At 32.9% G+C, this 13949-nt stretch overlaps 1 protein-coding gene across 3 annotated transcripts in view; it reads right to left on the bottom strand.

The window, feature by feature from the left end:
• The window catches only part of large2 (LARGE xylosyl- and glucuronyltransferase 2), a 333000-nt gene that overhangs the window by 219223 nt on the left and 99828 nt on the right, over positions 1-13949 (bottom strand). For all 3 annotated transcript variants that reach the window (XM_073929039.1, XM_017351916.4, XM_073929040.1), the window contains one exon: positions 11811-11843. The gene's annotated coding sequence lies outside the window, so the exon portion shown is untranslated. The remainder of the gene's footprint in view (positions 1-11810; positions 11844-13949) is intronic.

Here is a 13949-nt window from a genome sequence, read left to right as displayed (position 1 = left end):
AAAGCAACTTCAGCTCAATAAAGCAGGTTAGGCGGAATAGCGCTATTTACTGACGTTTTGTTGTTAAACTAAATATAAATCTACATTATAGATGCTGTCAAAGGTCCCTTATAAAACTGAAAATAATCGCATCAATCTTCCACCAGGAGATTTCAGTGGCTGAACAACACGTCTGTGTATATAAGCTATTCACAACACAACACAATCTAACATAAGCTTAGCCTGACTAAAAAACGTTTTAAAACAGAACATTACCTGTCTAACAGAAATACTTCAGCCATGGTGTCATCCTTCCTCCAGCGTGCAAAAGTAACTCCAATACTGATTCAGGATTTTCAAAAGTTTCAATTCAGCATTTGATTTCACCGCGTCTGTGATTGTCTCGTGAACGTGCAGCGCTCATGCAGGCGTGCATGCGCGAATCTGCGTGAACAGATGCGCAGAAGTCCAAATCTACATTTGCTGACAGACAGTCTGACCTGCTTATCGGAATTATGAGAGATGTCGGCCTGACAATATTTAATTGGATGAACATTTTTTAGTTTTATGCCTTACCCCGAATATAAAAATACATATAAACACATTTAGATCATTTACTATAATAATTACGATTGGAATGTGAGAAGACTTTCAACCAGCACAACAAAAATGGGTAACGCTTTATAATAAATACACACTATATATCATTTATTAAGCATTAGCAAATAGTGAATTTATTATCCGTTAAGCATTAACTCTACATTAATAAACGTTAGTAAGCAGTTTATAACTGCAGCTACAAATGCTCTATTCTTGACTTATAACCACATTTAAAATGTGCTTAATAATTGTATTTTCATACTTAGTAAATGATTAATTTTTCATTACTAAATTAAGTATTGCATTATTTACAAACCAGTTGTATTTAAGAGTAGTTAAGGGTTTTTAGGATCATTCAGAAAGAGTTAGTAAATGATTAATAAAATATTGAAATTAAGGTTTATATGTCTTATTATTCAGGCATATACTAATAGTCAACTAATATGTTAATAAATGCTTTATTAACTCAACTTCATGCAGTTTTGTGACCTAATCTAAAGTGAGGACTATTCATGCTTTATAAATCCCTTTTAAATTACAAATAAAGGCTCAGAACCAAATGAACTATAATCTTTGCAATCTTTTCTAAAATGTAAAATTACTGTAAAGTTTAAACATTGCTGAATAACAGGAGTGTCAAAATACAACAAAACTGGATAAAACAACAATATAATAATTAAACAATGTAATAAGATGCAATGGTTAAACTCTATAGTGATTTTATTTTAGATAAGCTTGCAAAGAATTATTTTTCATTTGAAGTACAGTTTCATTTGTGAATCTTTAAATGAATAGGAATGAATAATGTCATTCTTCCTGTTTAGAATTTAACTGAGCCTTTATTTGTCATTTATAAGGCATTTATAAAGCATGAATAGTCCTCACTTTAGATTTGGTCACAAAAGTAGGTGAAGTTGAGTTAATAAAGCTTTTATTAACATACATAGTAACCATTAATATATGCCTGAATAATAAGACACATAAACCTTAATTTCAATAGTTTATTAATCATTTACTAACTCATTCCGAATGATCCTAAAAACCCTCAACTACTCTTAAAAACAACTGGTTTGTAAATAATTTGATACTTAATTTAGTAATGAAAAATAAATCATTTACTAAGTATGAAAATACAATTATTAAGCACATTTTAAATGTGGTTATAAGTCAAGAATAGAGCATTTGTAGCTGCAGTTATAAACTGCTTACTAACGTTTATTAATGTAGAGTTAATGCTTAACGGATAATGAATTCACTATTTGCTAATTCTTAATAAATGATTAATAGTGTGTAGTTATTATAAAGTGTTACCCAAAAATGTTTCTGAAGACAATCACCAAATGCACCTTAAATGTTCAAATAAAATAAATGACATTAAAATCACTTTTATTCCTGAAATATGTGTATTTTATTTTCAGATGTTACTGTTATCTGTGCAACACAATAAACTGTAACTACAACGAAATGCTCCTATTTTGTATTTTAAAAACATACATGTATTCTTACTCTCCATCCCAGTCTATACATTACTGTATGATTTTGATGTGGCAGTATGGTGGCCAGCATCTGAGTTAATTAAAATGTATACAGTAGACAGGCAATAAAAAATGCTATTTGTGAAGGGATCTGATCTCTCCCAGCTGAAATGAACTTGCAAACACACACATAAAGACACACACACTCTACATCACATTCACTGAACAGCAGCAGACAGACTGGAGAGTTCCCTTCCTGTCACAAATCTGACAGAGCAAACAACAACTTTATAAGATCTTGGTTGTTTATGCATGAAGAGGGACTGACGTACTCTAACACTGAATTAAATGTCTCTCTGGTCCTTAAAAGGATTTCATCAGGACTGCATTGACAGAATTCATGGTGGATTCTACATTTGTTTTACAAGCTTGCAATTTAATACTGATGCATTTAAAATGTGTATGTATATATATATATATATATATATATATATATATATATATATATATATATATATATATATACACACACTTTATATATCGGCCACTTTATTAGGTACACCTTACTAGTACCAGGTTGGACCCCCTTTTACCTTCAGAACTGCCTTAATCGTTTGTGGCATAGATTCAACAAGTTACTGAAAATATTCCTCAGAGATTTTAGTCCATATTGACATGATAGCATCACACAGTTGCTGCAGATTTGCTGTTGTACATCCATGATGCGAATCTCCCATTCAACCACATCCCAAAGGTGCTCTATTGGATTGAGATCTAGTGATTGTGGAGGTCATTTGATTACAGTGAACTCACTGTCATGTTCAAGAAACCAGTCTAAGATTATTCATGCTTTATGACATGGTGTGTTATCCTGCTGGAAGTAGCCATCAGAAGATGGGTACACTGTTGTCATAAAGGGATGGACATGGTCAGAAGCAATTGGTACTCATGGGACCAAAGAGTCCCAAGAAAATATTCCCCTCACCGTTACACATTGTTGTGTTTGGCTGATTAAATCTTTGCGTTAACGAGCAATTGGACAAGTGTACCTAATAAAATGGCCGGTTAGTTTACATGACAATTTTTCTCAAGGAAAAAAAATCTCTGCTCTCATATATTGAAAGATTGCAATAACACTTTACATGCAAATATATATATATATATATATATATATATATATATATATATATATATATATATATAATTTCATATTTACATGTAATCAGTGATGGGTAAAAAGACAAAAAGTTCTTTGTGGAGTCAAAAATGGTTCTTCTATGGCATCGCCTCTCTACAAATCTTCAAATCATGTTTGTGTGTTTGACATTTGAGAGAAGAAAATCTGTAAACACTGTTTACTCTTTTTTTCTTTTTCAAATATTTCCCAAATGATGTTTCACAGAGTTTTATACAGTATTTCCTATCATGTTTTTTCTTCTGGAGAAAGTTTTATTTATTAATCCATTTTAAGGTCAATATTCATAGCACCTTTAAGCAACATTGTCGATTGTCAACAGAACAAACCACTGTTATACAGTAACTTGCCTAATTAACCTATTTAAACCTTTAAATGTCACTTAAAACTGAATACTACTATCTTGAAGAATATCTAGTCAGATATTATGTGCTGTCATCATGGCTGAGATAAAATAAATCAGTTATTAAAAATGAGTTATTAAAACTATGGTCACACTTTACAATAAGGTTTATTAGTTAATGTTAATTAATGCATTTACTAACATGAACAAACAATGAACATTGCATTTACCACTGTATTTGTTCATATTAGTTAACGTTAGTTCATGAAAATACAGTAGTTCATTGTTAGTTCATGTTAACTCATGGTGCATTAACTAATGTTATAAGCATGGACTAGGTTGTTATTAATGCATTAGTAAATGTTCAATTATGATTAATAAATGCTGTAGATGTGTTGTTCATGATTAGTTCATGTTAGTAATGCATTAACTAATGAACCGTATTGTAAAGTGTTACCAAAATTATTATGTTTACAAATGTGTTGAAAAAAATATTTTTTGTTAAACAGAAATTGGAGGGAAAGTATTTAAAAGGCTAATAATACTGACTTCAACTGTATATCATGAGTACCGAGAGAACAAAGAAGCATTTGAAAAGGAACAGCTTTGGCACCTTTTGTTCTTCGAGTGCATAGCAACCCTCTATTTTGCGACCCTGTCTTGGTGGTCTTCAATTACTGCTATGGTAGCTCCCTGTGGTCAGTCTGTTTTTAACCCTGTGACTGTGTGGCCTCTGAGGATCTGACATGGCATGTGTCAGGAGGTTTCTCTCTCCGCACGGCTGCAGTCAGGCTGCAGTCAGGTCTGCGTTCCTCTGACCCTTAAATCAGCCCCACTCACTGACACCTGGCCCACCGGTGAAAGTGTGAAACCCATAAATCCATCTGTCAAGTTTTGCTCAGACACAGACACCCAGGACTCCTGGGAATGAAACTCCATTCATAGACTGGTATACTGCAGAGCACTGTTAAAAAATATCCGTTATTTACAGTTTCCGTATTTTGTGATTCACTTTCACTGGTGTTTTCCATTTATCTATGGCTATAAATAGTATTATGGGACATTGACCTCTGCTCTGTCAACTCTACTATGTCACACACACACACACACACACACACACACACACACACACATATATATATATATATATATATATATATATATATATATATATACATATATATATATATATATATATATATATACATATATATATATATATATATATATATATATATATATATATATATATATATATATATATATATATATATAAATTACATATATAATATATAAATTATATCTATATATATATATATATATATATATATATATATATATTATTAATATATATTATGTATATATATATATATATATTATATATATTATTTGAATTATATATATATATATATATATATATATATATATATATATATATATATATATATATATATATTATATATATATATATTATTTGAATTATATATATATATATATAGAATTCTAATAATATATATAATATATATAATGCTAATCTGCATTTTGAGCTCAAGAATCTACTGAATGAATTTAACTCTTGTTGTTGTTGTAAGTTACTTTTCAGAGTTTAAGTATCTAACTAAGGCTGCAGCAACTTGAATATATGCAATATTCAGTTTGGGAAATTAGTAAGTCACATCAGGTCTCACAACAGTTGGCGTGACTACAGTAATGTTGAGATTTTCAGTATGTGTCAGGCCATGAATAAGTAAATACGTAAATAATAAATGAGATACGGAAATGTCACAAAATCATTCCGCACAGAAATGCTGCAACTTCAGGTTTCTCTACAGTAAGTGTCATGTATATTGTCCCCTAGTGTTATATGATCCAAATAATTCATGGTTTTATATCAGTTTGAACAGCTCGATCAGGTATCATTAAAGAAATACACTGTAAATTAAATACACACAAACCTCAGAAGCTTAAATACTGCTGGATTGGTTTACTGTAGGACTACAGTCCCAATCAGACATTTATTTATTCATTTATTTACTTACTTTCTTTCAGAAAAGTCCCTGATTTATCAGGGATCACCAAAGTAAAATGAACCGCTACTTATTCTACCATATGTTTTACACAGCGAATGCTCTTTCAGCCACAACCCAGTACTAGGAAACACCCATACACACTCATTCGCACACTTACACATATTGACAATTTAGCTTACCCAATTTACCTACACCACATGTCTTTGGACTTGTGGGGGAAACCAAAGCACTCGAAGGAAACCCACACCAACACGGGGAGAACCTGCAAACTCCACATAGAAACGCCAACTGACCTTCTTGTGACACTGCTGACGACTGAGCCACTGTGTTGCCTTTTTAAATCTACTGGTGAGTCAGTCAGTCGGTCAGTCAGTTGTTCAGTCAGTCGGCAGCGGCCTCTGGTGGATTAGCGAAAACAAAAACTGCAACAACAAAAAACTGGGATGTATTTGGTGCTCTCTAGAAACGTATATAGGGATTCGTTTTCAGAATGAGCCTGGGTTGCACTTTTTTAAATAGTCAACTTGTTACTTTTAAAGCAACTGGTTTACTCGATTTTTTAAAAGTAATTAATTGCTTTTTACAGTGTAGCCTTCATGTCCTGTTGTTTTCTTTGTTTGTTTTATTTTCCCTAATTGTGAACCTATTATTGCGTGCATACGCCATTTGTGTAAAGGGCCAGACAACAGTTTGCAGAAACCTTTGTTCAGTGGTTTCCAACACACAAAGAGGTCTTTGTTCTAAGGGCTCATTATTTTACAGGGAATCGCTGTTTTTGTTTTGATTTTATAATGGCAAATTACACCATTTGAATAATTCATATTGTTTACAACTTGCTGCATTCCTATTAGTGTTGTTATTAATTCCAGACTGGTACAGTATAAACAACACTTGTTTGCCCTGTAAAAAGTGTTAAAATAAACTCAAGGTTCAAAAAAAATATTTTCAGAGCAAAATATCAACCCAAAATGCTAATATAGGGAGTGTTTATCCAAAATTTAAAACATTGTATGTTTTTTTTTTTTTTTTTTTGGTATATATAAATTTTAAATAGAATTTTAGCTGATACATGGTCTAATGAAGTGAAACACTCATTTGACTCACAAGCTGATGGTAGAAATTTATTTTTATTTGACTCTAAAATGAATATCCAAGGACCAGGTTTCAGCTTAAAATCTTCTTTAATGTTCTACCGGGAGGGAAAAAAGTCACCATTGGCCTGATGAATATTAATTTGACCACGAATTTTCATTTTTGGGTAAACTATCCCTGCACAGCCATTCAAAGAAAATCCAATCACCTTCCAATCCATCCAATTCCAAGAAAATTTGTTGAGAAAGTCTGAAAGCTTGAAAGCTTCCCAATTTAGAGCTGACCATGAAAAACAGCTTTGGAAATCACAATTGCTTTGTTAAAAATGAGGTGGAAAGAGGAGAGGCACAGAAAATAAGTGTACCCAAAAGGCTCCACTGATGTTTGACATCAATCCAGACCTTTCAAGGTGTTTGTCATGCTTTGAAAACGCACTGGAACCTGATGAAGCAGTGAAAACAAAGGATGACCCTGGATGAAGTAGACCAGTGTATTTAATATATACAACAACTATACAACTAATGTGATGCTTTTTTGACACCGGTTGTTACTCAATATTAAATTAAAAAAACTTACATGTGTTATTTACTCGCTTAACTTTGACTTAATTTTGATTTATTTTTATTTAATTTTACAACTGTCTTTGAAATATGGTCAAGGTGTACTGATGAATGTATTGACTATTATTGAAATATATTCACAATTTCACATTTGTGACGATAAAGTTGCAATTTAATATATTTAAGAATATCTATATTTAAATATATTTAAGTAACATTGAATAAAACTACAATTTGAATTATGTTTAAATACTCTAAATACTGGACGGATGGATGGATGGACAGACAGAAAGACAGATGGATGGATTTCACAGATTTACTTTAGCCTGTACATTCAGATATAATATAGTTTACAATTATATACTCATACATACATTTTGATCTTTATACATTCCAAACACCACAACCAAACAGATAGTATGATAAAATATGAAAAGATAAAAGAAAAGATAGATAGATAGATGGATCTATCTGTAAATCTGTAAAAAAACAAATGAAAATCAAGCATGGATGGATGGATGGATAATAATTTTTAAGTTTAAAGAATCTTTAGAATGAATCACCCTATACTTGAATGAATGAATCAATAACTCAAGTATTGACTACTTAATGAATAATTCAATAAATCAATCAATACTTGAATAAATCAATAAATGAATCAGTCAACACTTTAACAAATCAATCAACAAATCAGTCCAAATGTGAATGAATCAACCAATCAGTCCAAATGTGAATGAATCAACGAATCAGTCAAAACGTGAATCAATCAATCAATCATCGATGGATGGATGGATGGATGGATGGATGGATGGATGGATGGATGGATGGATGGATGGATGGATGGATGGATGGATGGATGGATGGATGGATGGATGGATAGATAGATAGATAGATAGATAGATAGATAGATAGATAGATAGATAGATAGATAGATAGATAGATAGATAGATAGATAGATAGATAGATAGATAGATAGATAGATAGATCTATCTGTAAATCTGTAAATAAACAAATAAAAAATCAAGCATGGATGGATGGATGGATAATAATATTTAAGTTTAAAGAATCTTTAGAATGAATCACCCTATACTTGAATGAATGAATCAATAACCCAGTCAATACTTAATGAATCATTCAATAAATCAATCAATACTTGAATAAATCAATAAATGAATCAGTCAATACTTTAACAAATCAATCAACAAATCAGTCCAAATGTGAATGAATCAACGAATCAGTCCAAACGTGAATGAATCAATGAATCAGTCAAAATGTGAATGAATCAAACAATCATCGATAGATGGATGGATGGATGGATGAATGGATTTATAGATAGATAGATAGATAGATAGATAGATAGATAGATAGATAGATAGATAGATAGATAGATAGATAGATAGATAGATAGATAGATAGATAGATAGATAGATAGATAGATAGATAGATAGATAGATAGATAGGCGAAGCAGTGGCACAGTAGGTAGTACTGTCGCTGGTTCGCTGGTTCGAACCTCTGCTCAGTTGGCATTTCTGTGAGGAGTTTGCATGTTCTCACTGCCCTCGCGTGGTTTTCCTCCTGGTGCTCCAGTTTCCACCACACTCCACCACAGGAATGTTCTTATAACATTAACTAACATTCTAAACACATTATTAAAACATGAGACTCTGAGAAACATGGGAAAATGTTTTGAATATAGATAACCAACCTATTTAGAAGCTAAATTTGGTAGATGGTAGACGCATATATAGTTTAGCCTAAGCAATTACATCCTGCTGGTGGATGATGAAACTACTCGGTTATGTGGGTAAAAAGTATGCTTCTCATTTTTCTCCTTCAGTGATGATTTTTTATTTATTTAAAGGCCTCTTGAAGGCACAAAAATGTACTTTTATTTTTCTCTCTCTGATGCTTTTGATGTCCGCACACTAGCATGACACTTGCTAGTGAAGAGAGCATTTGCTTAGAGGTCTCACGGATACAGTAGTAAACAACACATTTCATTTCATCATTCATCAGAAAGAGGACAAAACATGTTCATATAAAACCTTGACTCACCGTACAAGTGAACCACAGCAAACATAAAAACAAAACTGAACAAATGGTGACATAAGACCCTGTCGAAATATCTAAACCATGAGAGTTCACGATGCAAACAAGCCATGTCTCATTCAGTGTTGCAGACATGAAACATCATGGTGCATTTCTGTGAAAAGGTCTTTCAGGACCAGAGGGGAGAACAGACCCCAATACGCAAACAAAGCCGCCCAGAGACAGACTAACTCTAATCACCCACACTGAGAAGACACAGTCAGTGAGAGAAGAGAGAACGGGGGAAAATACAGAAAGAGAGACAACTGTTATAGTAACTGAGAGAAGGATGAGCTGGAAGTTTCATGAGGACATGAAAAAAGCTGAATTGAAACCCTGTGTGAGACTGAATGTTAATTTAGGACAAATCTGAACACTGTGCATGTCCATAAATACATTGACCATGATGGTGCAAAATCTGTCATTCAGGGGTGAAATTTGTCACAGGATGTACTGTATGCAAAATAGGAGAGATTACCATGCCAAACGCAATCAGACAACGCTGTCAACCGCTCAAAATACGAGCGTAACACATGACGCTGTGTGTGTGTTAGTGGCCTGCTGTGAGTCACCGATGTTCCTTTCTATCTTAGTGACTGCAAATGAATCACTGCCAACTGACCCCGATGCCACCGAGTGTGAATAAAGTCATAAACGCATCGTCGCAGAAGACACAAACATGCCTGTTGTCTAATCACAGAAGGTGACGGTGAAGAAAAAATCTTATAAGTTAATAATAATACATCTTAGTCTGTATTTCACCCACTCCTATAGCCATCCTGGTCTAAACTGAATAAATCAACTCAAGCTCAGTGGAAAGACTTGCCTTACACTACATTTTTACAAAATGTAAAGTAAGTTGCTGTAGGTACCCTGCTTAAAAATCAAGCTTAAACCAGCCTAGGATGGTTGACTGGTCGACCAGGCTGGTTTTAGAGGGGTTTTGGCCTGGCAAGGCTGGTCAAGCTGGTTTTAGCTGGGCATTTCCCAGCCTGTCCAGCTAAAGCCAGGCTGGAAATGACTGGAAACCAGCCTGTAAGTGGCCAAAACCCCTGTAAAACCAGGCTGGTCGACTAGCTAAAACCAGCAAACCATCCTAGGCTGGTTTAAGCTGGATTTTTCAGCAGGGTACATTTTGTTGCATGTTTCAGATGACAAATCCACTAAAGGGCGATGTGTGCAGTTTTGCGAATCTGAAATACGTTCATTAATGTACGTTTTGTTGTACGTTTCAGATACACGCCCTTCTTGTACACGTCTAAATCTTGTCATACAGATCAGCTGGCAAACTGCTATGGAAAGTAATTAATTGAAATAAATCAACTTAACATTGGAAATTAAAATGAAAACCAGATTGACAATTTCATTATAAAACACTGTTCACAAAATATCTGCCAAAATTAAAAAAAAACATAAAGTAATTTAATTTTCATTTTAATTTTCACTGTGACAACACAGTGAAAGATAAATAGACAGAAATAAGTGTAATCCAAGCACAAATGGAAAGCTTTCTAAAGGATCTACTGTGCACAGCAGCTCATTTTCACAATGGGTAACACATCAAATAAACCAACATAAACTAGGTCACAAATATGTCGATGACGATGATAACAATACAGGAGAAAAATGGATTAAGACATGCTTTTTTTAAAAATAATGGTTCAAATATCAGTAAACTGATTACTGCAAACATAAATCACATCACACGGTTTATTTGAATAATTTCCAACAAATTCATAAGCAACAAATCCAGCTACAAAAAAATAAATAAATAAATGACAAGGTTCATATCCTTTCATTAGAGACTATAAAATGCTTTCTATGTATAGTATAACTTCCTTTAAAAATGTACTTAAAGTAAAAAAATAAAAATCACATTAAGATGTCTTGTATAAAACAGACACAAATTCTTGCAGTATTTATTAAAACAACACTTTTTACAAACAATAAACTTAACTGGAAATTATTTAAACCTAAATTGAAACTAAACAAGCTATAAAACTGAGCTCACATGTCTCCCTTTTTCATAACAAACCCAAGCATTTGCACTCCACACATGTTTTGTGTATTTGGAATACAAATCCATTTAAAATGATAAAAAAAATGCTTTTTGTCATTAAAAGACATCTAATAGACATCTAAACCTATATGGCTTTGCTAAAACATGGCTAAATTTGGACTGTCAGTGAAAGTCTATAATAGACAATAGTCAAAAAAAAAAACAGACAAGTCAGACTATTGCTAGACATATGTTAGATTTACACTGACAGCCTAAATTTAGCCTTGTTGTATGTTTGAGCATCTTTGAAACACAATTATCATGTGGGAATGTACATTCTGGATATACTGTACATCTAACAAGAAAATGTGTAGTAAAATATGTTGTCAATTCTGTCATTAAAGGAGAAGCTCACCCCAAAATAGAAATTCTGTCATCATTTACTCACCGTTTGTTGCAAGACCATAAGGCTTTCGTTCATCTGAAAAACAAATAAAGATTTTTTAATAAAACTTAACTTCTGTCCCATCAATTCCCTTCCATTAAAACTAAGCATCTTAGCATACGAGAGTCCATAAAGTCATTGTAAAAGCAATCTATATGAATGTAGCTTAATGCAAATACTGAGTAGAACAGATTGATTTATTGGATCACACATTAAGCCAGTGCATTCAGATATAATATAGTTTATGTTTACATATATACACATACATTTTGATCTTTATACATTCCTAACACATCAAGCAAACAGAAAAACAGATAGATATATGAACCAACCGGTAAACACATGACAAGTGAATCAGTCAATAAATGAACTAATTAAAGAATCTATAAATTAAGTAATAAGTGAAAGAATGAATTCATTAATCAGCTTAAAATAAATGAATCAACGAATCAGTATTAATCAATAATGAATCAATGAATCAGTAATTAAACAAAGGAAAATAAATAATTTGTGTCTGGGTGGATGAATGGATGGATGGATGATTAAATGATTAAAGAATCTATTATATCAACCAATAAACAAACAAACAAAAAAATCCATGAATTAGCCAATACTTGATTAAATTAATTAATGAATCAGTCAAATCTTGGATCAATGAATCAACAAAACAGTGAATACTTAAATAAATGAACCTGTCAATAAATGAATGAATGAATGACTCAGTAAATAAACATATGAGAATCAATTATCAGTGCATGGATTGATGGATGGACAGATTAAAAAGACTTAAGATGATTATGGGTTCTATTAATTAACCAATAAACAAACTAATGAATCAATGAATCACCCAATGTTTGAGTAAATGAATCAGTGAATCAGTCATAACTTGAATCAACGAAACAGTCAATATTTGAATGAATCAATCAATGAATCTGTCAATACTTGAATTAATTAATTAGTGAATCAGTCAATACTTCAATGAATGAACCAATGAATCAGTAAATCAGTAAATAAACAAAAACAATCATCAGTTGAATCAATGAATCAGTAAATCAGCCAATACTTGAAAATGAATGAATGAATCAATAAATATATGAATGAATCAATAAATTAGTGTAAATCATCATTGAATGGATGGATGGATGGGTGGGAGGGTGGATGGACGGATGGATGGATGGATGGATGGATGGATGGATGGATGAAAACAATAGAACTATAAAATACAATAATATACAATGATAGTTACAATAATAGAGCTGTAGGACAACAGACTGTACAATTGACAGACAGACGGACGGACGGACAGACAGACAGACAGACAGACAGACAGACAGATAGATGATAGATAGATAGATAGATAGATAGATAGATAGATAGATAGATAGATAGATAGATAGATAGATAGATAGATAGATAGATAGATAGATAGATAGATAGATAGATAGTCAGACAGACAGACAGACAGACAGACAGACAGACAGACAGATGATAGATAGATAGATAGATAGATAGATAGATAGATAGATAGATAGATAGATAGATAGATAGATAGATAGATAGATAGATAGATAGATAGATAGATAGATAGATAGATAGATAGATAGATAGATAGATAGATTTTCAAACCATTTAAAGCGACAGAGCAAAAGTCCATATTTGACTTACATTTTGAGTATGTTTAAGAATGTAAAACTTTGCTTATGTCTCTCTCCCACCTCTGCAGATCTGTTATTAAAGTGCAATAAGCCACAGTAGCGCAGCACTTCTCCACATCTGTGTCCACTGCTCTGAGCTGGAAACACAGCCACCTGCCTCCACATCTCACTCCTTCAACCTCTTCCCACAGTCGACCCGTGGCACAGTTAACTGAGCCCTCAGGAGAGCAGAACCTCATATTTCGACTCTATTCTGAGCGCTTTTCAAGAGCAGCTAGTTTAAGACAGCAACGGCCTCTTGATGGGAATCACTGCTGCTATATTCAGGCTGGAGAAGCTCTGGCTCCTCACTAGAGACGGCTGAAAATAGCGTCTGGACCGTTGCGCTACAATTAGACTACCATGTAAGCGCTGCATCCGCTAATATATCACAAGAGGAGGGGGGAAATGTTGTGAGGAAGCCTGTGGTTCACGGCTCACTGGAGAT

Source organism: Danio rerio, chromosome 18 (assembly GCF_049306965.1).
Source record: "Danio rerio strain Tuebingen ecotype United States chromosome 18, GRCz12tu, whole genome shotgun sequence".
NCBI classification, from domain to species: Eukaryota; Metazoa; Chordata; class Actinopteri; order Cypriniformes; family Danionidae; genus Danio; species Danio rerio.
Note: the sequence above shows the minus strand (reverse complement) of the source record. Positions and strands in the feature narration are given on the sequence as shown.